This window comes from Amborella trichopoda, chromosome 3 (assembly GCF_054954075.1).
Source record: "Amborella trichopoda isolate Santa Cruz 75 chromosome 3, AtrichopodaSantaCruz75HAP2 v2.0, whole genome shotgun sequence".
NCBI lineage: Eukaryota > Viridiplantae > Streptophyta > Magnoliopsida > Amborellales > Amborellaceae > Amborella > Amborella trichopoda.
This window is the reverse complement of record NC_142338.1, coordinates 37,972,455-37,997,898: the sequence shown is the minus strand read 5'-3', so window position 1 is coordinate 37,997,898 and position 25,444 is coordinate 37,972,455. Positions and strand designations below refer to the sequence as shown.

The 25,444-nt window shown below is 32.6% G+C and overlaps 2 long non-coding RNA genes across 5 annotated transcripts; one reads left to right on the top strand and one right to left on the bottom strand.

Annotated features, from left to right (window-relative positions):
* The first annotated feature begins 232 nt into the window (after nucleotides 1-232).
* On the top strand, nucleotides 233-477 carry LOC148782869 (uncharacterized). Its single transcript, XR_016052495.1, has 2 exons — nucleotides 233-316; nucleotides 418-477. It is a non-coding gene; the product is annotated as an uncharacterized LOC148782869 (long non-coding RNA).
* A 1,584-nt stretch (nucleotides 478-2,061) lies between these two features.
* LOC105420670 (uncharacterized) lies at nucleotides 2,062-6,745 on the bottom strand. 4 transcript variants are annotated; one of them, XR_016052491.1, is made up of 6 exons: nucleotides 6,680-6,745; nucleotides 6,397-6,583; nucleotides 5,944-6,060; nucleotides 5,508-5,617; nucleotides 2,492-2,566; nucleotides 2,062-2,371 (listed from the first exon to the last, which is right to left on the bottom strand). It is a non-coding gene; the product is annotated as an uncharacterized LOC105420670 (long non-coding RNA). The 4 variants fall into 4 exon arrangements; XR_966677.3 differs by lacking the exon at nucleotides 5,508-5,617 and adding an exon at nucleotides 2,683-5,047; XR_016052490.1 differs by lacking the exon at nucleotides 5,508-5,617.
* Nucleotides 6,746-25,444: the final 18,699 nt, after the last annotated feature.

Here is a 25,444-nt window from a genome sequence, read left to right as displayed (position 1 = left end):
CAAATATACACAAGAGTAAGGAGGAATCTGCTACTCTCGTGGAAGATGCTCGTCACTCTATTTACTTGATGCACTTTGCGCGTCTTCATTCTCCCCGGGTTGAGGAGAATGTACTCTTGAGTTAGAATATTCACTTTGATCTATCTTTGGCCCAAGATACTCAAACAAATCAACAATGTTGAAGATATCTGAAATCTCCATTGTGAAGGAAAAGCGATCTTGTAAGTGTTGCTGCCCATCTTCTTCAATATCTTGAACGATCCTGCCTTGCGGTCATTTAACTTGAATTGCCTGCTGGATGCCTTTCCTCCCTAAGGTATACCATCACCTATTCTTTCACTTTAGACTACTTGAAACGGTGATCTTCCAAATTTTTCTGAACTCGTACCCATTGATCTACTGCGAGCATTGTTATAGGTAAACTTGGTTTGAGGCAGCACTAAATCTAAGCAAAGCACAAGCACCAATTTAAGTGAACCATGGTTTCCTCCCCAAAATCGTGGGCTTAAGAAGGAGTTCATTTTAGCTTATTTCAATACTCGAGGATGAGTTTCTCCAACTAAGGAAGATTGATGCAGATCAAAATTATCTTTATTTTAGATTTTTGTTTAATTCCTATATTCCTAAGTATGTGTATTTTTTAATTTTGACATAGGGGTTTATTTTTAGGGAAAAGTTTATATAGAGCTGAGGCTCTAAACAATCAAATTTGAGCCTACCTCAAAAATTTCACTAGAAGAGGTTGTTTTGATGCTCAAATATCTTCAAATTGATCATCTCGACATCAAGATGCATGGACATGAGAAAAAAATTGATCACAAGTTTTCAAAATAGTGTATTTTGTGATATATTTTTGGACCATCAATTTTCAAGATTTTCAAGTTTGTATAGATATGTTGATCTACACCACTTTTGAAGCTTTAAAATTTATAAATAAATATAAAAATATATTTTAAAGCTATCACAAAGATTTCCAATATTGAAACCACATTTCACGATACTATTTGAAGGTAGGCTCTAATTTGATTGTTTAGAGCCTAGGCTCTATACAAACTGCACCCTTATTTTTTTTGGTTTTGTAAGTTTATTAGGGATTCTAGGTGTCTTTTTTTTTATGCTTTGAAGATTTTAAGAATTGTTTAGAACAATAGTTAAGAGTGTTTATAAAATGTTTTGTTTTATCAGGGGTAAAAATGTTATTACAAATTTTGTATTTAAATTAGAACTATTTACTCAATTTTGTTGTTGGCTAAGGCTATTTTGGAATTTGTACCTCATCTAAAATATAGATAGAGGTGTGTGGGGCCTTTATGGCTCATTCATATGCGTGTGAACGCTCTCTCTCTCTCTCATTTATATGGTTTAAAATGGTTCAATTTAATTTTCAAAGATTTGGCTAGAATATGTGTCATCCAACTTTCAGACTGATATATAATTGAATAAGACAGAAGGTGTGTTATTTTAACCTTTTGATGTAGACAGCTTTGAAATTCTGAAACCAAATTCAAGGAATTTATTTAAGAATGTGATGAACCTTTCCCAGATGTCAGGCTTGAAAGGGATAAGAAGAGCCACTATCGTACAAGCTTTGCACCTAATGGCTTTGTTGATCCCTGACAAACCTAAGATTTAGAAAAGACTCTTCACAATATTAAAAAAACTCCTTGAGTCTGGTATTAGAGTTTTCAAGATTGTATACGTGAAAAGTTAAAACAACATAAATTTCTTACTCAACTATATATCGTTTTGAATTAGAGTTTTCAAGATTGTATACGTGAAAAGTTAAAACAACATAAATTTCTTACTCAACTATCTCATTTTGAAAGTTGGATGGCAGATACTCTAGCCAAATCCTTCAAAATTAAATTGAATCATTTTAAACCATATGTCCCATAGAGAGAGAGAGAGAGAGCGTGCATGCGTATATGCACGAGAGAGAGAGAGCACAGCTGCCATAGCGACTAGATTCGCAAAAGAGAACCATTTCAATGTTACTGCCATTACCATATGCATTCCAAAACATGATGAATATTAATGACAACAATAATAAATAAACAGAACTTGATCAAAACAAGGATTTTGAACTATTTCCAATATAAGCAATCATTTGCGACTCAGTGACAAAAACTTGATCATATCATGTCATCTCACATAAGGCCCAAGCAATGCTCTACAAAAATAGCCAACCCTATAAATGGGCGCCCTGTACAAAGACCCACAAGAGACCTAGGAAATGCCATACATAAAAAAAAAAAGAGGGGATACCAGCTACAATTGGCTAAAAATTGCAGCAAGCAATTGATCCATAGTATTCAATTATCAAGAAATTCATCCTAAATCTTTAGCCCTTCAAAAGCCCTTCCTTTTCGACCTGCAACAAGAAGGAAAAATCAACAAAATCAACAACTTCTCTAAGAATTATCATAAATCTCACAAAACATATATTATTACGTAGAGTTAACATGAATTTGCAAGATGCTTCAGAACCAACCTTCTCGCATCACTTCCATTTGCTGCCTTGCTATTTTGAGAACCCATCACACCACTTGGAACATTCCCACCAGCCCTACAAGATGCATATGATTTGTTAGCTTATTACAAAATACTTCTTTTGAAATGAATAGACTAATACATAAAGTAACAATAGAGTATAAACTGAAGAAAGTAATCACATGCACTTACAAGCTAAGTTTCATCTCATCACCGGGCAATTACGCTTGTCATGACCACTCTGACTGCATACCACACATTTCCTTGTACTTGGCATCTCTTTCTCACTAGCCAAGTTCCATCCTTTTTTGTTCTTGACCGACCCTTTGCTTGAACACGTGGTGGATTCTATACAGTCACAAGAGGAGGCTCATCATCTGAGTAACTAGTGTCAAGTGGGGGTTCATCATCTGGCTGATTACCATCATTTGGCTGACAATTGACAAGTGCGACATTGTATTCATTGGCTATTGACGACCAACTTGACTTTAGTTTCTCAAATACCTCATCATTTTTCTATTTAAGGCTCTTCAATTGTCCATACAAACTCAGAGAATTCATGCCGCCTAATGAATCGAGGAAAAGTAGATGGATTTGAATTCCCAATACCATGTGTATCACCCATTATGCCCTTCTTCGCATCCATTGTCCGACGCCTCAATATGTAATGCAATGGGATCTCCACCACATTCTTCACACTGAAAATCAGAAGTATATGCGAACAAGGGATGCCAACACGCTCATACATGTGACATGTGCAAGTGGCTTTGCTTTCTGGCCCATTGAATGTAACAATGTGATGGATGGACGCCCCTTGAGAGTCTTCTAAATCATATTTGACATAGATCTCATTGTCCTCAATGAATTCAATCCTACAACCTACAGATTCAACTAGTTCCTTTTAAAATTTTCCAAAAACCTTTTGAGTGTTGACCCTTGATGCATGACGCTCTATTTTAAAGGGTGTCTTCAAAGCAGGAGTGGATGTTAGATTTTTAGAGTCGTTCTATTTCTTTGAAAAACGCTTTTATCTTGCAACTTCTAAATGGCATTCAAAAATGTATGAAGACTCTTACCCGAAGACACATAAGCTTTGATCTCACAATTGAATCTCTCATTGTGTTATGTTGTCGTCACCTCTACAGTGAACCTATCACAAATATACCCATCAGCCCATTGATTGCGACAACCATATAACTACTGCAGCCAAGTTTCTTCTTCTAGAGCATATTTCTCAATCATTTCTTTCCATTTGGACTCAAACAACTCAATCGTGGATGCACAAAAACACTTCTTCAATCCGTCTCAAAAGTGTGCATGCACGCGCATAGCATGACCCAACTTTGTTTTAAACTTTCCCATTATGTGCCAATTACAAAAGTGATGATTACTCTCAGGGAAGACCTTATTAACTGCGGTAGATATAGCTAAATCTTGAGCAGTTATAATTGTACGTGGTTGTTTTCCTCCCATTACCTCCAACCAACTTTCAAATAGCCAAATAACTGATTCAGTTGTCTCATAAAAAATAAGGGCACATCCAAAGAAAATAGTATTATTATGATGATTGACTCCAAAGATCGGCCCAAAAGGCATGCTAAATGCGTTTATTTGATGTGGTATCAAATGTTACCACGTTATGAAAAAATTGTTATACATTATCGCACTAGATTCTACCCAAACAATATCAATAAGCATTCCTAATTCATCAAGTCGTGCTCTAAAAAAACGTAGGATTCAAATATTGCTTGGAATGCAACCATTTCAAAACCATATGTCCACCACTTCCTTTCGGTTTCCTCCTTTCCCTATGTAGGTGGTTCTCAAGGTCTTTGGCAATGACGGACACATTTTTCGCTCCTTCAGTTTCCTCATTAAGGTAATCCATTATAACCCTTGACTTAATCAATGAAGACCCCATGGTGTTGATAATTTTTTTTACAGAGTCGGAAGTCTTCCAGTGGGAGCGCATGAACCTAGTTTTAGGTGGTGATGTGGGAGCATAGTTATGCTCTTTCACAAACTTAACAACTACCCATTTTTGTTTCTCATTTTCCAAAAGTCGCAATTTTGCAAACACCCACACCTTGTCTGGGGACGAGGGTTTTGATTGCCCTCATATGTTTGATGACAGATTCCTTGTCTCGAACACTCAAATCACTAGTCCAGCTCTTCCACCGTCTTTTCGAAATGTACCTCCCATTCGTATGCCAAACCCCACAACTTTGGTGTAATTTAAGTAATAGGCTTTGGCATCATCTTCTTTATCGAATGACATGCCAATTTTGGGCTCAATATCCACTCCTCTTGCGAGTGCTGCCCCTAAATCTTGACCCCCTTCCAAGTTATTAGTGTCTTGCACCATAGCATCGGCACCACGCTCTTCGGGAAAAGTGGTGGTGCCATCATCATCGATATTTAGGGAAATGACTGAGTTGTGTCCAAGTCATCCATTTATTTGTCTAAGAGAATGAATCTTATCAATAGAAACAAAGATTTATCCCATATATGGCTTTTCAACAGTCTTTTTAATGGATCCCAATATGTTGAACATGAACTGTATAAGCAATTAACAGTTAACAGTTTTGCCAATAAAGGATGAGTGTGGCTTATGATACAATTACATAGAAGATAGGAAAGATAAATAAGAGATGCTTTAGCCATACATAGTTCCCTACATAATAAAATTGAGCATCCATCAAAATGTTTTTAAAAGCATGGTAGACATGCTTATTAGAACTTGTTAAATACATCTACTTTTCTGTTAATACATGGTAAACATGCTCATTTAAACATGACAGAGAGTGCATGTAAAAAATAGCCCAGAGCCTGTGAAATACAACAGGTATGGTAGAAATTCAGGCATATTCGAGAATAAAGTCTAAATTCAGGTATAATCAAGGTCTCGTTTTTGCAAAATGGAAATGTTAAGAGATCTAACGTTTCTAATAGCTGCTAATACATGGTAAACACGCATTTAAAAGCAAATATAATTCAGATAGAGCTTGATTACTTACTCTTTCCTCTACACAAAGACCATTAAGAATGGCAGCGAAGGTTACTCGATTTAGAGTGTAACCCCTCTTCAAAATCTCAGCCAATATTGCAAATCCATAACCACACCTCCCTGATATTGCTATAACAATTAACTAGAATGTTCGGAGTATAAAAATCAGGTGTAATTAACCCAGAATGTTCAGAGAAAGAGCAATTGAGTGCTGCTTAATTCTTGCAATGGAGGCTAAAACAAGATTAAATGTTGAAATGGAAGGTACGGGACTTCAATAAACCATACTTTCGAAAAACCCCAATAACCCATCGAGCTTAGTCCTTGATTTGCAGTACTGGCCGACGATAGATTCTAAATGGGGGCCTTTTCAGGTGTTGGGTTAGAGTGAGAATCAGAGACAGTGAGTTTGTGTTGTTTTAGCAAGAGAGAAGAGAAGGGTTTACCAGTTTGGGGTGAAGCTCTTGCTCTTAAAGCATCAAAAGGAAAAGTTCTGGACACCATCAATTTGGTTTTTCTTCTTCTACTACTTGTTGGGGTTTCCATGGAGAGTTTGCAGCAGTCTATTACAAAAAGAATCAATGAAAAACAAACCAGGGGAACCATTGACCTTACCTGATTAATATCATCTACAGCTGACCGAGAGCAAAGAAACGAAAAAAAAAAAATATATATATATATATATATATATATATATATATATAGAGAGAGAGAGAGAGAGAGAGAGAGAGAGAGCTTGATTTTGAGCGGGAGAGAGACTGGTAAACCCAAAAAACATTGAGATAGAGGGAGGGGATGAACATGAGATGCCCTAAAAATCATCAGAGATAGAGAGAGAGAGGGATATTCTGAGAATCCCTAAAAAAACTGTGAAGAAAAGAGATACATAGGCAGCATACCTGGTTTGATGAGCTCTCCTTTAGAGAGAGAGAGAGAGAGAGAGAGCTCTGGTTGTAGTGGCTCTGCAAGAGAGAGAGAGCTCTGGTGCTCAGAGAAAGAGAGAGAGCGTGCGTTTTCATTATTTTCATTCTCAATGTTTCGAAGAGGGGAAAAGGTTGCAACCTTAATGTAGCATTACAGATGCACCTGAAAATTCCATGAAAAAAAAAGATTATGAAGACATAGAGATGCATGAATACGAACAAAAAAAGATTTTTGAGTATAAGAAGTAGAGCATCTTACACCACATTTTTTTAGACCATCCAGTTTCAATATTTTCTTTTGTGTAAAGATCTACGTGCTTTTAATTGATTTTGAAATTTAAAATTTTATAATTATGGATAAAAATAGATTTTTAAATAATCTTAAAAAAAATTTACATTAAAATTATATATTATAATAAAATTTGGAAGCGCCTTTTAACCGGATTGTTTAAGGTTGCAACCTTAAAAAAACCACAACCACACCCTCCGAAGAGAGAATTTTTAAAAGCAGACGTTTTCGTTTAATTTTTTATTCGGTTGAGTTTGAAAGCCACTGATAAAAATGGCTTTTTTTACGAGGATCACCATACATTTAGATGGTCCATCTAAATGGGGAGCGTCTGTGCGCGTACGAATTCGTGCTATGTTTTCCATGGCTTTTATAGAGGCTTGTTTACGTAAACAAGTCAACCAAACTAAGCTCTAGCTTCCCTCGCTTGAGCATTGGAAGCTCGATCTCTGCCGAACTCAAGCCCCTCATCCAGTAATGCAAGTCAATCTTGAAAATGCCCATGCTCAATGTGGTTCAGGCTGGTGACACCAATGTTGTCAGATTTTCTTTGGAGTCTTATTCGGTGTGGTGAGAAATGAGGCAATTCGATGCTTTGTTTGATTTGGAGGAAGACTTCGGACTCTACTTTTTAATTTAATATAAATAAGTTTATATATCAAATATATACAAATAATGAAAAAGATTAAAAAAAAAAAAACTTTTATATAGTTATTTCTTTGTTGGGCGAAGAAGACCTGAATCATATTTGAAGCAGACCGAATCTGGCCGAAGTGATCCGAATCTGACCGAAGCGGCAACAGCCGGCTTCACTTCTCTTCAGATTATGCTCAAAATCTGAAGGCTCCGGCCTCTTCGGTTGAGGTTTGGCTAAACATGAGTGTTGCTTTATCCATAGTATTATCTAATATATGATGGAGTATTAGTGATAGATCTTCGGTTGATTTCCTGTCGTATGATTGGTCTTATGACACCCTCTACCACTCCTAATACCACGATTCTTGACATAGAGGAGCAAAGTTCTCCACTAATTTGTTTAAGGGAAGTCCTAGGATCCAAAGCTAGTTACCTTTCCTAAACTACCAGGACCTAAACCCTTGACCCTATAAACATCTAATAAAGGTGAGAGATTCCACTCATTGGCGTGCCTTGTGCCTACGCCATGCTCCATGCTTACGCACTTCTCTTGTTTACATTCTCGCTTTTGAGAGGTGAAGAGCTTTACTTATAGCTTCTAAGCAAAATGCGAAGTGAGATTGGAGCTTATGATTAGATTTGTTGAAAACCATAGTGTGTTTTTTCCATGATGTTATGGTCAACTTAAAAAACGAATTCTAATATTCAGTAGTCCTAGCTTATTGGAGATGCTGTTAAGATTGAGCAATGTGCTAAAAGGTTACCATATTGTTCTGAGGGCAGGGGTTGAGATACCTATCTATCCTTGTATAAGTCATTCCTTTGAATGATAATGTTCCAATCAAATAATCCACCAAACCTGTTGAGGTGAGGGATGGGGGGAAGCTTGAAATCCCTTACCTTAGGCCTGACCTCCTAATGCCCAATAGACGCATAAACCACCAGCCCTAAAACTGACCTTTTATGGGCCAAATATGATCTTTAGTTATAAAAGACATCATAAGCTTTCAAATAATCTAAAAATCACTTGATTTTGATACACAGTTTAAGTTGTCATGGTCAAAACAATTAATCTGATATAAAGTTCACTTTACTCCCTTATGCAGCACAAACCGCATCGCCTGACACTATTTACGATGCATATTGCTTTTAGGAGCTGGTTGGTGTTGCGTGGACATGAATCGCATCTTAAGCTCAAAATGCCCCAAAGCATCTTTGAAATGTCCCCAATTAAGTCCACGCCCCCCCCATGACTCGCAACACAGTCCAAATCGCATGTAATGCAGACCACTTCACAGTAAGATCGATAACTGAAATTGGCCTATCATTTCTTTAGGGGCGATTGCAGCCGATGATTCCTATAAATAGATGCTTTCTCAGTCATCTTAAGGTCTAGACCTCGCAATTTTTACCCATTTACCCTAATTCCTTACCCTCAAACCTCACTTGCATTCAAATCCTAACCTTAGGCTCGAGACAACCTAAAGGCCTATCATTTCTTTAGGGCCAATTGCAGCCCATGATTCCCATAAATATAAGCTTTCTCAGTCATTTTAAGGTCTGGACCTTGCAATTTTACCCATTTACCCTAACACCTTACCCTCAATTCTCATAAACCCTAGGCACTTGCATTCAAACCCTAACCTTAGGCTCAAGACAACCTAAAACTCCTTAATGCCCTGGCCCAACTCCTACGAAACTATAGACGAGCGTAAATCCTCATGATTTAGTCAACGGTATACCCTTAGGTGGACCTTAGATTACCCATAAGTGCCTATGATCCCAAGGCGTTCAGTTCTCTACAAAATCAATCCGATTATCAAGCAACTCTATCTTGAAGTTATTGCTCTCTATTTTTACCTTTTAATTATGAAATCTAAATCTCCAAAAATAGTGCAAATCAAACAAATCTATACGAACTTCAAAATCTTGAAAATGGTTCGTCCAGATATCAGTTAAATGATGCAAGACTTTGTTGGATGTATTTTTTGGACCCATAATTTAAAGGGACAAAATGCAAACAAAGTTGTACAATTCAATGTTAGGATTCATCCCGAGGCTAAAATTGAATCAAAGATCCAAAAAACCATTAGGTACATATAAGCGTGACCAATGGAGGGATCCCATAAGAAGCTTATAACATGATTTCGAGAAATATGTGAGAAATATAATTCAAATATCATGTCAGAGCTGTAACACAAGCAGGATTTGCCATGCAAAGCCCCAATATGCCTTAAAAGCCCTGACAGTCAATCGCCATATACCTTAATGGCCAGACCCATTCGTGGCTTCCCTCTCACCGTTTGTCGTTGCTTTTTGTGATGACTCCTCATTTATCTCCTGATATGCGTTCCCTATCTCTTCCCCTAATGGATTCTCTCTCTCTAAATGACTCATTGTTTTTTTATATTTTTCTTCTTATTTCTATGTACTCTTATTTATTATAAAGACGTTAGTAATAAAAATGAGCACTATTTAAATTTTAACTTAATATTACTAATCTATTTAATATTATATTGATAGTTATATAAATTTCATATAACTATTCTATTTTTTTACATTATAATTTATCAATAATTGTTTAAACTAACTACTTTATTATAATAATTAATAGTAATAGAAATTTTTATAATGTTAAAAAATCATGATAGATATAGATGCAATTAATTATATCAAAGATATAATTGAAATAAATTACAAAAATAATTATAATCTTAATTAAATATTATAAACAACTCATAATCATATAAGTAAATTATGTGATTATTTATTACAGTAAACATATTCTAATCTTATCTATACAATTTATTATTTTATATTAATTAGTTTAATTAATTATATTTGTAATTGAATTATGATCATTATTATCATCTGTAAGTTACTTAGTTGTTAGTTTTATATAGTGTTTACTATTCAATTGCATAGTAAAAAGAGAAAGGCATATGTGTCCTTTTGAATTTTTCTGACATGTATAAGGATATTGTTATTAGTTGTAATTGCAATAGATCTCTAATTATTATGGGTTATTTGTTAATATATCATGTGATATATTTTTGTATTTTTATTTTTTTCTAATTTTTTAGAATAATATTTACTTATAAGTAAGGAAAAATTTTATATAAGATTGCAACCTTAAAATGTAAAATTACAGATGCACCACAAAAATCCATCGGAAAAAAATTGTTTTAATGTTAAAAACCCTCTAATTGGTCATCTCGACAACAAGATGTGTGAATATGAGGTATATATATATATATATATATATATATATATATATATATATATATATATTGAGTCTTAGAAATAGTGCATCTAGCAACACATTATCTAGACCATCCATTTTCAAGATTTTCATATGTTCATAGATCGACGTGATTTTATCTTTTTGGAAGTTAAAATTTCATAATCAGATATCCTAAGAATTTTTTACACCAAAATTATATGTTATGATAAAATTTGGAGGCGTGCCTTAATTTGATTGTTTAAGGTTGCAACCTTATAGAAACCACACCCTATAAGTAAATACTTTGTTTGCTAATATTATTTAAAAGTAATTTTAATTATTTTAAAAATAATATAATTAAAACTAAGAAAATAGAAGAAAAAAAAAAAAAAGGAAAAAGTTTATACAAGTTTTTTTTGGGTAATTCAGTATGGGAGAAGGCCACCTACCTGTTTTCCATTAATAAAATTAAAAAATAAACAATTTTTTAATTTACAACCCTATAATAAGGCAGTTGCGCCAAATCATGAAGTAAAAAAGGGAAATAAAGTCCGACGGTTGAAAACGCCAAATAGTAGCTCTAGAACTAAAAGAAACATTCTTAGCAAGGGCAGCAGTTACCATAGTGGCTTCACGAAAGATATGAGAAATTGATCATATACGATTTGTAAGATTTCTTCGATAATCAGTTGTAATCATATGTAATCTCCGTGGGGTTCGGCAACGATCATGAATGACATTCACAAGTAAAGATGAATCACTTTCTACTTGTAGAGAAAAGCAATTCATCTTAATGGCCAGGCGGATACCTTAGGCATAAAACTCTGTATAATTGTTAGTCATAACCAAATGGCTTAGAAAAAGCAGCTTTAAAAGCACCATTATTATCTCTTATAACACGTGGGTTCTGTATACATGCACCATCAATATTCAATTTGAAAAACTAAAGTTGAGGAAATAACCACTCCATCGGACTTATGGATTGAGGTCTTTGCTATTATCAGTGATTGCTCTCTCTGATAAATGAAAAACCCACTTTTTTGCATCCGCCAATTCTTTAACATGAGAAGAGATTCGCTTAACAATCTATTCCCTTCTTGTAGATCTTGACTAAAAGATTCTCTTTTTTTGTTACTACTACAAGAACCAGATTGTGGTAAAGAAGATAGAAGTTCAAATATTAAGAAATCCATCTAATTTAGATCGGAATGATAACCAGTTACTCAACATGACAGCAGCCAAAATACTAGGAGTAAACCGCTTACCACACGGCCATGCCACTGATCTCCATACACCTTGCGAAAAGACACAGCGAAACAATAGATGACAATCATTGTTCCCATAGAAGGGGCATACCAAATCTAGGTTCATACCATGCCAATTCAATAAAACAATTATAGCGTGTTAACCAAGAAAATCATTTGGCTCTAGGGTGACATTTGGAAAAGTTTATATAAGGTTACAACCTTAAAATGTAAAATTAAAGGTGCACCTCAAAAATCCATCATAAAAGGTTGTTTGGAACTTGGAAAATCCTCTAATTGGTCATTTTGATATCGAGATGTATGAATATGAAAAGAAAAAATGATTTTGAGTTTATGAAATAGTGTATCTTGTAACACATTATCTGGACTGTCCATTTTGAAGATTTTCAAGTGTTTATAGATTTACTTGATTTGAACCTTTTCTGAAATTTAAAATTTTGTAATTAGATATGAAAATTGATTCTCAAACTATCCTAAGAATTTTTTATATCCAAATTAAATATTTATAACATAATTTAAAGGTACACCTTAATTGGATTGTTTAAGGTTGCAAGCTTATGCAAATCACACCCATAAAAAAATAATTAGCTAAAAATATAAAAGTAAAAATATAATTCATTCTTTGTTTTTCTTTTTTTGGGTTTTTAGTTTTTCCAAATTTTAAAAGGGTGTGGTTGTTATAGAGCATAGGCTCTAAACAATCAAATTAGAGCCTACCTTCAAATAGTGTCGAGAAATGTAGTTTCAATAATGAAAATATTTGTGATAGCCTTAAAATATATTTTCATCTTTATTTTAAAAGTTTAAAGCTTCAAAAATAGTGTATATCGATAGATCTATTAAAACTTTAAAATCTTGAAAATTGACGTTCCAAAACTGCATTACAAAATATACTATTTCCAAAACTTGAAATCCATTTTTTTTCTCATGTCCATGCGTCTTGATGTTGAGATGATCAATTTGAGTATATTTGGGTGTCAAAACAACCTCTTCTAGTGAAATTTTTAAGGTAGGCCCAAATTTGATTGTTTAGAGCCTCGGCTCTATATAAACTTTTCCCTTTTTAAAATAGTAATTACTTATAAGTAAATAATATACTCACTAATACAAGTAAAAATAATTTTATTTATATTAGTGAATGAAAGGAAAAACATGATAGTAATTAACAGTAAATGTAAATTAGATATGTAAATAATATAATTGAAGTTACATTTTTTAAAAAATAATTACCTTAAAATGCAAGTCATTAGTAGACTTATAATCACATTTTGAAGTTTATATGATATGTTGTTTTTTTTTTTTTTTTTTTTTTTTTTGTAATTCTCTATACTAATATTTACTTATAAGTTAATAATAAATTTACTAATATGATTAATAATAATTTTAGAGTGGGTCAAAAAATAAGATAACTTTAAAATATAAAAATTATTATCTAATAGAAGTCAATATGTGAAGATGGATCCAACAAATTTCCTCTCATTACATTACTTTGCCTATAATTGAATATGCTAATTTAAATTTAAAAATTTATTTTAGTAATTAACATTTACTTCATATCACTAGTTTTGTTAAAGAGAGTCCATGCATAAATAGATTTAATGCTATTTGAGGATCATAATCAAAATGTGCATGGAGATTTGGGCTATTCATTCTCCGTCTCAAGTGGGAATCTCTGATCAAGTCCTAACGTACGTTTTTCATACATATATAGGATTAGCATAAATTTTGAATTTCTAAATTTTTCATTTCTCCATCTAAAGAATCAATATGACCTTTTTCTTAATTATGACTTTAAATTATTAAAAATCATTTTCCTATTCTAAAAAAGGGATACTAAAGGCATAGAGATCCTTATAGACTTCTTGTAAATAAGATTTCATTACATAAATAGCATAAAACGAAATTATTAATTATATATATATATATATATATATATATATATATATATATATATATATATATATATATATATATATATATATATATATATAACACTTTCTTAAACTTTGTTTTGTAATTATGGCATTTGATTTATTTAAAAATTGCGGCTCTAAAATAAGGGTTGACTAATTCATCATTACATAGTAGAGTTCTAGTAATTTAATAAGGGACAAGTTTATATAGAGCCGAGGCTCTAAACAATCAAATTATAGCCTATTTCGAAAATTTCATTAGAAGAGGTTGTTTTGATGCTCAAATATTCTCAAATTGATCATCTCGACATCAAGATGCATGGACATGAAAAAATATATGGATTACAAGTTTTGGAAATATTGTATTTTGTAACGCATTTTTGAACCGTCAATTTTCAAGATTTTCAAGTTTTCATAGATATGTCGATCTACACTATTTTTAAGCTTCATACTTTATAAATAAAGATGAAAATATATCTTAAGCCTATCACAAAGATTTCTAATATTGAAACCATATTTTTCGACACTATTTGAAGGCAGGCTCTAATTCGATTGTTTGGAGTCTAGGCTCTATACAAACTGCACCCATTTAAAAAATTCTTCAAATTATCTTTATTTTATTATTTTACTATTTTATTAAAACAAAGAAATATGATTTTTTTTTTGAAAAATTAAAGCATACATTATGTAATTTTAGGAAAAAATAAAATACATGTAAAGTATCAATATTTAACATTTTACCCATCTTATATCCTTAAATATCAACTATTATGACTCACCATTAATGCCTTTTGATTGAATTCTGAAATTAAATGAAAAGCAATGCCTAAAATATTTAAAATTTCATCTCTTGGGTACTTTCTGATAATTTTCGTTTTTTGAATGATGGTTTTCGTCAGTATAACATATAAATTTACAATTTATTTATAGTTTAATTAATTGTGTCTCATGGCATAGGAATAATAATTGAAATATGTTTAATAACAAAAAACATGTACAATTAGACCATTTGCCTTTGATGCAAAAAGGACACATTTATCCTTATCATTAATGTAAGAATATCATAATTATCTTTATCCATTAGATTTAAATTCGAATTGTTAGGAAACATATCATTTATTAATCTTTATGTCACATATTTGGCAATCTGATTTTACACTTAAAGGCTAAGAGTGATTGTGATAACTTATTAGGATAAAACATCCTAATAAGTTTTTGATACTGGAGTTAATAAAATATCTTAATAATATAACAATAATATAAAGTATGCACGACTCTAAGGGCATGTGTTTCGTGGAAGAGGGGAAAACCCCATCTTCCACAATGTGGTTCAAAATTGGTACTTCCACTCCCGCATATCAAACGCACGAGTGCTAAAGTTTGTGGAAGCCATAGCTTCTAGAAACCACAACTTCTACGAAACAAAAGCGACTCCAATTACTAAATGGTATTTGTAAAACTTCGTAAGGGTGGTATTATTTACTTAAAATGATGCTGGGATTAGGAGATCCCAACTTCCTAGTAAAAGCCTTACTTAAAGCTCTAATCAATTTTCACTTTCTTGCACGTCTCGCTGACCAACCATGTGATAGGCACGCATAAGTGGTCATATATACATTTAAAATAGGGAAAAGTTTATATAAGGTTGCAATCTTAAAATGTGGAGTTACATATGCACTTCAAAAATCTATCGGAAAAAAGTTGTTTTAATGTTGAAAAATCCTCCATTTGGTCATCTCAATATCGAGATGTATGAATATAAAATAAAAAAAAGTTCTTGAGTCTTAGAAATAGTGCATCTTGCAACACATTAACTAGACCGCCCACTTTCAAGTTTTTCATATGTTTATAGATCTCCTTGATTTTAACCATTTTTAGAGTTTAAAATTTCTAATTAGACATGAAAATAGATTTTAAGATAATACTAAGAATTTTTTACAATAAAATTACACATTATGATAAAATTTGGAGATGCGTCTTAATTGGATTATTTAAGGTTGCAACCTTATAGAAACCGCACCCTTTAAAATATGGTAGAAGTTTGGATAAGTCTTTGCTCTTATGATAAAAAATAGGAAAAATCACCAAAAAAAAAAAAAAAAAACCAAGAACACACTTTGTATACAACTTACCCCCAACCTAACTTTTTCTTTCACTTATTTTTTTCCAAAACAAACTTTCTATGCAAATACCCCTCAAGAGAAAAAAAATCATTTTTTTAGACGGAAATGCCCTTCTTGTACACAAAAATCATTTTGGCCAGATTTGACGTTAACTTTTGGACTCTAGTAGCACATTGCCGAAGCTCACAATTGTCGGACCGCTCTAAGACAACTTACGGACCAAAACTGTACTGCCGAACCGCCCTTTAAATAGTATTGGAATCCAAGAATCCAGTAACATCTACTGCCAGACCGCCCTTTGCAATCGTTAGACTGCCCTTTGCAACTATCGCACCGTACTTTACATAGTACTGGAGCCCTACTACCGGACCGCATTCTACATAGTGTCGGAGCCCTACTGTCGGACCGCACTTTACATAGTGCCAGAGCCCTACGGCCGGATCGCATTTACATAGTGCCGGAGCCCCTATTTTGGTGGGATAGAGGAGAGAGAGGTGTGTTTACGGTAAAAGTAAGGGAGGGTAGTTTAGGTATTTTTTTTATTTTTTATTTGGTTGCGGTATTTGTATAGAAAGTATATTTTGGAGGAAAAAAGTGACGGGAAAAGTTAGGTTGGATAAGTTGGATAGAAAGTGTAGTCTTGATTTTTTTTTTTTTTTTTTTTGTAATTTTCCCTAAAAAATAAATGAAAGATTTCAAGACCTTCAAATTATTAGAAATTAGTAGGTGAAATAAGACCAAAAATAAATAATTTTGTAAATATTATTGGAGAAATAACAAAAGCATAACAATCTTCTTATTGCTTGGCACATATGCCTTAACAAATGCATAAAGACAACACGATCTGAAGTACGAGAAAGTGCATCCAAGTGAGGGGTCTAAAACTATGTGCAAAAACAATAATCGAAATTGTGCTTCAAGGGAGAAATTCAAGTCACCTATATAAAGAAAGAAAATTGCCCTTCACCTTCACCTGCACCCAATTTACCTGCTTAATAAAGTTGAGTCTTCAATTCCCAACTTTGACATCATAAAATGGCCTATCGGTTATAATTTACATGTAACTTGAATTTATACATCAAACTTGCGACAATCAGAAGTATTAATTGGTTCATGAAGGCTTTTGATGTTTCAAAACATGAATTTATAAATCAAAATTGCGACAATCAGAAGTATTAATTCTAGTGGGAGCAGCAATAGCAAAGTTTCGTATGCGATTCATATGCCTTTTCTTTATAGAACACAATAGAAGGTATTCTCATATTTAAGTATAACTTTTTTTTTCTCTAATTTCCAATACAGGATTGGAAAACTACTACTTCTCTCTCCATATAAATACAAGGTTACACTTTGTAAAGACTGAGTTTTTCTGAAAAAATATTACTTTCAAATAGCCCCTACTATTTTTCAAAAGCAAAAATAGTTCGTCTTATAATACATTATTCAGATTGTTTATTTTCAATTGTTTACTGATCCTCTAATCTATACCATTTTAGTGCTTCAAATTTCATAATTTGGATTAAATTTTTCGGGCACTAGAGGTGTATTTTCCAATGGGATTATTGTTATCCTGACTGATCACCAAACTAGTGCGAAGTTTTATACTAGGTTATAATATTATTCATAATATAAATTATTTATAATTATGGCCAAATACATAGTCCTATCAATATAGTTTATAATAGTTTAAAGTGTCTATTATTTTATGTAATTATTATTTAAACTATAATTTTTTAGTAATGATCCTATGAGACCCTCTCACACCCATGTGTGTAGGATTCCAAATGATCACTATTAAATTTAGCACAGATCTTTAGAAAAGTCAAGTTCCACACCCATGTAATAACTTTTCCAAAAATCTGTACCAAATTTAATAGTGATCATTTGAAGTCCTACACATATGGGTGTGGGAGGGTCTCATAAGATCATTACTCATAATTTTTATAAAGTATAATTATTTGTAATATTATTTTATAAAATAATATTATATACTAAACTGGCAATAATTATGCTTTATATAAAATTATGTTAAGTGTGGACATTCATTATTTAAGATAGAGTACTTAACATTCACACACACACAAGAGTATTGGTTGTTTTCTTTTGTAACAAAACACATTTGACGGGCAAAAGTCATATCTAAGCTACAAACGCTATTATTTGGACACGTACACACCAAAATTTTGCTCAAAATTTCAAATCTTAAATTGAGAGGTTAAGAGGTTATTAAATAGTTGTAGACGCTTACTATTTCTATATTCTCTATATAAAACCTATAGAAGAAGATCGATAATGACAAATTTTGTTTGCCTAAGATAATGAAAATTTTGATTTCTATTTATATCTTTGATATTATTGTAAGTAGTTATTAATAAAATAATTACGTATACCCGTAAGATCACTAAACTAAGAATTTATTTAAATCCACAGAAGTTGTACAAAACTCTATTCTTTTGATGTTGTCGAACTCTAAAACATTTGATAAACGGTACGTACTGATGTTCGTAAAATGAGGTTTTGATGTAATATACACTCATATTACTAGCACGCGCTAATGTTCATGAAATGAGTTCTTGATTACTTGGTATGAATGTTGTCGAACTCTAAAACATTTGATAAACGGTACGTACTGATGTTAGTGAAATGAGGTTTTGATGTAATATACACTCATATTACTAGCACGCGCTAATGTTCATGAAATGAGTTCTTGATTACTTGGCATGTTTGTAGTTTTCACAAATAATATCAAATTCATAAGGGAAAAGTTTATATAGGTCTCTAAACAATCAAATAAGAGCCTACCTCAAAAATTTCATTAGAAGAGGTTGGTTTGATGCTCAAATATCCTCAAATTGATCATCTCGACATCAAGATGCATGGACATGAGAAAAAAATGGATTTCAAATTTTGTAAATAGTGTATCTATTAATGCATTTTTGAACCGTCAATTTTCAAGATTTTCAAGTTTTCGTAGATCAGTCGATCTACACTATTTTTTAAGCTTTAAACTTTATAAATAAAGATAAAAATATATTTTAAGGCTATCACAAAGATTTCCAATATTGAAACCAAATTTTTCGACACTATTTGAAGGTAGGCTCTAATTTGATTGTTTAGAGCCTAGGCACTATACAACCTGCACCCAATTCATAAACGTCAATGTAATTGTCTACAAATATAGGCATCAAACGACGTGCGGAGCACATGCCAATGAAGGAGCATTTCCTTGACTATTGCAAATAAGTGCAGATAAAATTACCAAAATTTCAACTATAAAAAAAAGAAAAACAAGAAAAAGAAAAAAACTTCTTTTATGCCAATGTCTTTTTTTTTTAGGAAAAACTTTATATAAGTGTAAGGCTCTAAACAATCAAATTAGAGCGCATCACAAAAAATTCACTAGAAAGGGTTGTTTCGATGCCTTAAAATCTTCAAATTGAACATCTAGATCTCAGGATGCATGGACATGAAAAAAATAGATTTCAAATTTTGGAAATATGGCATCTTATAACGGATTTTTATTGAAAGCTAAGAAGGCCTTTTTAGGAAATTTTGATGGAGTTGAGCTTTTTAATAATATAAAGGTATATTATATGTATTATTGTAATATAATGTAAGATATAGTATATTATAAATTTGGTAAGAGAGTCGAGAAAGTTAATCATGCTAAGTTACTTTATCATGTTATTTATATGGTATAACATTTAATATATATGAATATGATATATAATAAACTATATTAGATTATATTATATAAAAATATATTACGAGTTATATTATATCATATTGTATTATATGATAACATATTACGGTGCCATGAGGACCACATTAGGACTTTATTTATATTATTATATATTATATATTTTCGTATTATTTTACTAACATAGTAAATGCCAATTAGGTCCACGTGAGGACCACATTAGAACTTTATTTATATTATAATATATTATATACATTATGATATGTTATATTGTATATTCCCATATTATTTTACATTAAATCTCAAATCTACGTAAAATCTATTAGTGATAAGTGCACAATGTGATCCCCTAGAATGCTACTACTTTTCATCTCAATATTATGTTATTATTTTTGTGTATACTGTGCTCCAATAGGAGCACATAATTCACTTGCTCCCTCAGGTAAAAAAGTCACTTGGGGAGGGTTTTAATTTGCATACTCAAATAGTAATTAATATTTTAATTAAATATATCTTATTATATTCTAAATTGCCAACAATAAAATAAATAATAATAATAATTCATTTGATAAATGCTTAATGGATTTATTTAATTACCAATTATGTGTATACTATAAGATATTAATATTAATGTAACATAGTATTGACAATATTAGGTATTGGTAATTATTTACAATAATTATCAATAATATTAATTATTGTAAAATTACCATTTACATAATTTCTTATCATAAAAGCGAAGTGCGAAGCACGTGCCCCTCGCTAGTGATAACTATACATAGGATTCTAAGGTGTGGCTTTTGTTTTTAAGTTTTAATGCAAGGAAGTAAAAACCAAGGTTTAAAAAAGCGGATTGGTGACCTGGATCGTCCTTACCCATACCTGTGTCGGATCGGTGGATCAATGCGTTGGATCGAAGAATCAGCCGAATAGGCAAGTTTTGTCTCAAAAGTTTATAAATCTCCAAAAATAGTGTTGTTTTAGTTTCTAAAAGTTTTGTCCCAAAAAGTTCTTTTATTTGAGCAAGTAAGTGTACAGTGCTTTTATTATGACCGTAGAATCACACTTGGGTTGAAAACATGAGAAATAGCTAATGGTTGGGCGCATTTCTACCGTTAATGATAAAGACTAAGGGTATTCACGTCATTTATAGAAAAGTGGGAAACATACAAGTGGAGTGTGGGTCAACAATAATATTTGGGTTGAACGGGACATTTTGTCCCTTTGCAGTTTTCATACATAAAGGCAGTGGGAGAATTGTTCCACATTGACAATTTTAGGGGTACTTCACTTGTATAAAGCACTTGAGGCCGATGTCTTTAATTGCACCTGGTTGAGTGAGACGCATCGGGGATATTCAAGTATTAAGTGTAGGGTTTTTGGGAATCCCAAATACCGGGATCTCACCCAAGATAGTGTAACTAATTGGCTAAACATGAAATAGATGAATACAACTATAAATCGAGTGCGAAAAATAGAGCAAACATAAAAAGCGCACCACCATAACACATGATTTATGCGGTTCAACCCGTAGGGCTACATCCACAGCATCGGCAATTAGAAATCTCCCCAAAGGGGCTGCTCTATTGGAGGTCATATCTCTCTCTCTTGAAGACCCATCTCCATATCAGAGATGCATTCCCATAACCTCCAAAGGGGTGACCCTCAAAAGATGTGTACCTTCACTCTTTTATAAAGATATCAATTTCTTGTTTCCCATATGGTATAAAAATTTGGCTATCACCAAACCTAACATTAAGGAGGAAGAATATCACAGTTTTCCTACTCACTTGTATATAGCACTTCTTCCTCCTTAATATTTGAATATCCCCGATATGGGACACAATGCCGCAGTTTTCCTACTCATAGGGTTAATTTCTTTGAGCCTCTAGACTTTGTCCAAATTTCCACTTAATGTTTACCTTTTCCTTTGCTTTTGGTATTGATATATGAGCTTTAGGGTTCTTTTTATTTTGGTGTTGATATAAGAGCTTTAGGGTCCTCAAATGTTGAATAAAAGAACGATATTTTTGCTTTTCTTTTTTTTTGGGTAGCTCCCCACACACTTGTATACAATACTTCTTCCTCTTTAATATTTGAATATCCCTGATGTGGGACACAATACTGCAGTTTTCCCACTCGTAGTGTTAATTTCTTTGAACCTCTAAACTATGCCCAAATTTCACATAATGTTTACCTTTCTTTTGCTTTTGGTGTTGAAATATGAGCTTTAGGTTCCTTTGCTTTTGGTAAGGATATATGAGCTTTAGGCTCCTCAAATGTTGAATAAACATGACGATATTTTTGTTCTTTTTTTTTTTCTTTTTTGGGGATAGTTCAGTGGGAAGACACGCACCTACTTGTTTTTTCAAGTAGATTAAGAGTTAGCTCTTTAAAGATATTAGTGGAGTAGTGTTAGTGATAGGAATGAAAACCACAACGTAGCGAGTAAGGTGTTGGTAGTTTCCTAATATTTTTGCTTGACAAGGGGAGCTTACGAAAAGTTTTGTGATCATCCTCAAGAATGAATTTGGCTTTTTAAGTTCTCCCCATTACACCCAACTCCTATGATAAATTGGATGTGGAAAAAAAATCCTTTTGTAATTAAAGAAAACACAAAAAAGTTCAAGTGTAGTTGGATTCAACTAAACGCTAGATTAATAAATTAACCACTCAAATACCATTGTTTACTACTTTTTTTTTTAAAGACATCCAGAGATCTTTATTAATCACAAAAGGGAGTTGACATCAAAGGAGATACAAAGAGAAGTACAAGACACCCCACACTTTGCTAACCCATCAGTGAAACCATTAGCCTCACAGTACACTTGTGAGAAAGCAATCGAACAGTTTGAACAAAGATCCAAAATCTTGAGCCACACAGATCGTAATTCCCCAGGGACCAATTGTTCCTTACGACACCACCGGATGACATTCAAAGAATCGCCTTCAACCTAGCAGTTACTACCCAAAAACCTCTCTCTAAAGATCTCCACACCTTTGAGCAAGGCATGCAACTCTGCTGAGTTGGCCTTTGCCACACCAATAGGGCCCTCATAAACCAACAAAACACTACTTTCAGAATTTCGAAACACGGCTCCTATCCCAATTGTGCTTGGGTTTCCAAGAGAACTCCCATCAAAGTTTAGCTTAATGCACCTCAAAAGTGGTTTAGGCCAAAGACCTTTGGGTTTACCTTTGGGCAAATCAAGGGAGAGCAAGTTAGAGAGATTATCATAACGTCAACTTTCGAGATCCCCCAACCTTCCTTAGAGACCGAGAGGCTTGACCAAATAGACAATTTGATCAAATGAAGTATTTTATTCACCGGCATCGTAACTCCTTCAAATGTCCGCCTATTCCTTTCTTTCCACACTTCCCACATAATCATACCTATAGCAATTTCTCATATTGTTCAACCCACTGTAGGCAAAAATAAAGGGGTGAAATGATGAAGTAAACCCATCACACTATGTGGTAGAGGAAAAGAAACACTAATCACGTTCATTAACCGATGCCATAAAATCGAGATAAAGGGACAATGAATCAGCATGTGGTTCACCGATTCCCCATCTTGTTTACAGAGGAGGCAAATATTTGGCATAATTTTGCCCCTCTTTATGAGGTTATCAACTGTTAAAATCTTATTCTGTGATTCCAAGCACACAAAAATTTGGACTTTATGTGGGATCTGCCATTTCCATATCTGAGCAATAGAAGGAGCCGACCACCTCAACCGATCATGGAACAAATTGTAGCACGATTTAACCGAGAATAATCCATCAATTTCTAGCTCCCAGACAAAAATATCCTCAGCATTCACACCATTGTGCTTGTACCATATCAGATAGCCTCCTATAAATAAGGGGAATACGTAGGACCACCATTCTTCTTCTCTACATCACAAACCAAGAGATTTTTATTTGAAGCTAGTTGGTACACATCAGGGAAAATACACTTCAATGGATAATCCCCTATCCATTACAAATTTGAACCTAGTGATCATTTCCCAAATGTACTAGAAAAATTTTATACAAGCAAAATTAAATGAAAACAGACAAAATAAAAAAGAGATACTAGATTGGGTTTTTCTTTTTTCACTCACTCTCTCTTGGACTAGATTTTCTTTTTTCGTTCTTATTTTATACTCTATATCTCTCTTGGATTGGTTGTTTTACACTCACACACATTCTCTCTCTTAAATATTAGATTGGATTTTTCTTCTCCCTCTCAATTAGGCATGTGATTGTACTCCAACTCTAAACAAAATTAAATATGACACCCCTCGAGAGATAAAACATCAATAAAAATACAAATAGAAATAAATAATTAATCTAATAAATTAATTTTTAGAGCAAGGAGAAAAATAAGAAATGAGTAGGCGATACTCTATCTTGCTCAAGTGGCATTGGAGACTAAAAAAAACAAAAACAAAAATTGAGTAAGAGAGACCCATTTTATAGCAATGAGTTGCATTTTAAACTTTATTTTGGCTACAAAATAAATGTAATAGACAACAAACACTCCGACATGAGACATGTTCTTAATATTTACCTTTTTTAGTAAAATAATGAAAAAATATAATGCAATATCATCATTTGTAGAAAAGTAATAAAAGATATTTAAAAAAATTAGCGACTCTTTTGAAATTTTTAAAGGCCGGGTTTGGCTGATCTGACCGACCCACCAATCTAGACCGCCGAAAGTCGATCCATACTAATTTTCTGGATGCTCGCCCTATCATTTTCTTAAGGAAAAAGTTTACATAAGGTGTCAACTTTATAGTGTAGAACAAATATGTGCTTAAAAACTCCCTCAGAAAATGTTATGATGTCAAAGAGCCCTCCAATCGATGAGATGAGCTGGACTTGGAGATGCATGGATATGGAAAAAAAGGATTTCAAGTAGTGAAAATAGTAAATTTTGTAACACACTATCTAGTTTGTCAATTTTCAAAATTTTCTAAGTGTTTATAAATTTGTTCGATCTACAATATTTTTAAGTTTTAAATTTCTTAATTAAATGTGAAATAAATTTTTAGGTTATTCTAAGAAATTTTTGTCATTTTTTTTTTAACGAAGTCTAGATGTGCCACTTATTTTAAATTGGGATAATTGTTTCATGCGGGCTAGACTGCATTTCTACATATGCCGTACATAAAATGTAAAGCATCCATTTTAAAGATGGATGCAAATAGGTGTTCCATCTAAAAACAATGGAAACTAGAAGTCCAAATATTTTTTACTAGAATTATTATTTTTAATTTTTAAAAATTATTTATTTATTCATATTCACGATTTCCATGACAGAGATTACATGTCTTTAAAAATGTAGTCTTAAAATCCATCTCAAAACTAGATTTATCGAGGGGAAAAGTTTATATAGAGCCGTTCTCTAAACAATCAAATTTGAACCTATGTAAAAAACAATCAAATTTGGACCTATATAAATTTGATGCCCAAATATCTTCAAATTGGTTATTTGGACATCAAGATGCATAGACATGAGAAAAAATGAATTTCAAGTTTTGAAAATAGTGCAATTAATAACGCATTTTTGGACGGTCAATTGACAAAATTTTCAAGTTTTTATAAATCTATCGATCTACACTATTTTTTAAGCTTTAAATTTTATAAATAAATATAAAACTATATTTTAAGGCTAATTTTATGTACTAAAACCACATGTCTCGATACTATTTGGAGGTAGGCTCTAATTAGAAACCGGGTCCTTTTAATTGTTTAAGATTGACGCTTGAACAAACTGCACTGCACCCCTTTTTTTTTTTTTTTTGTTGTTTTTAAAAAATGCTGATTTCAGTTCCTTGTGCCACCTACTGCAACCTGTAAATATGCTAATTATTTGACGTAATGAA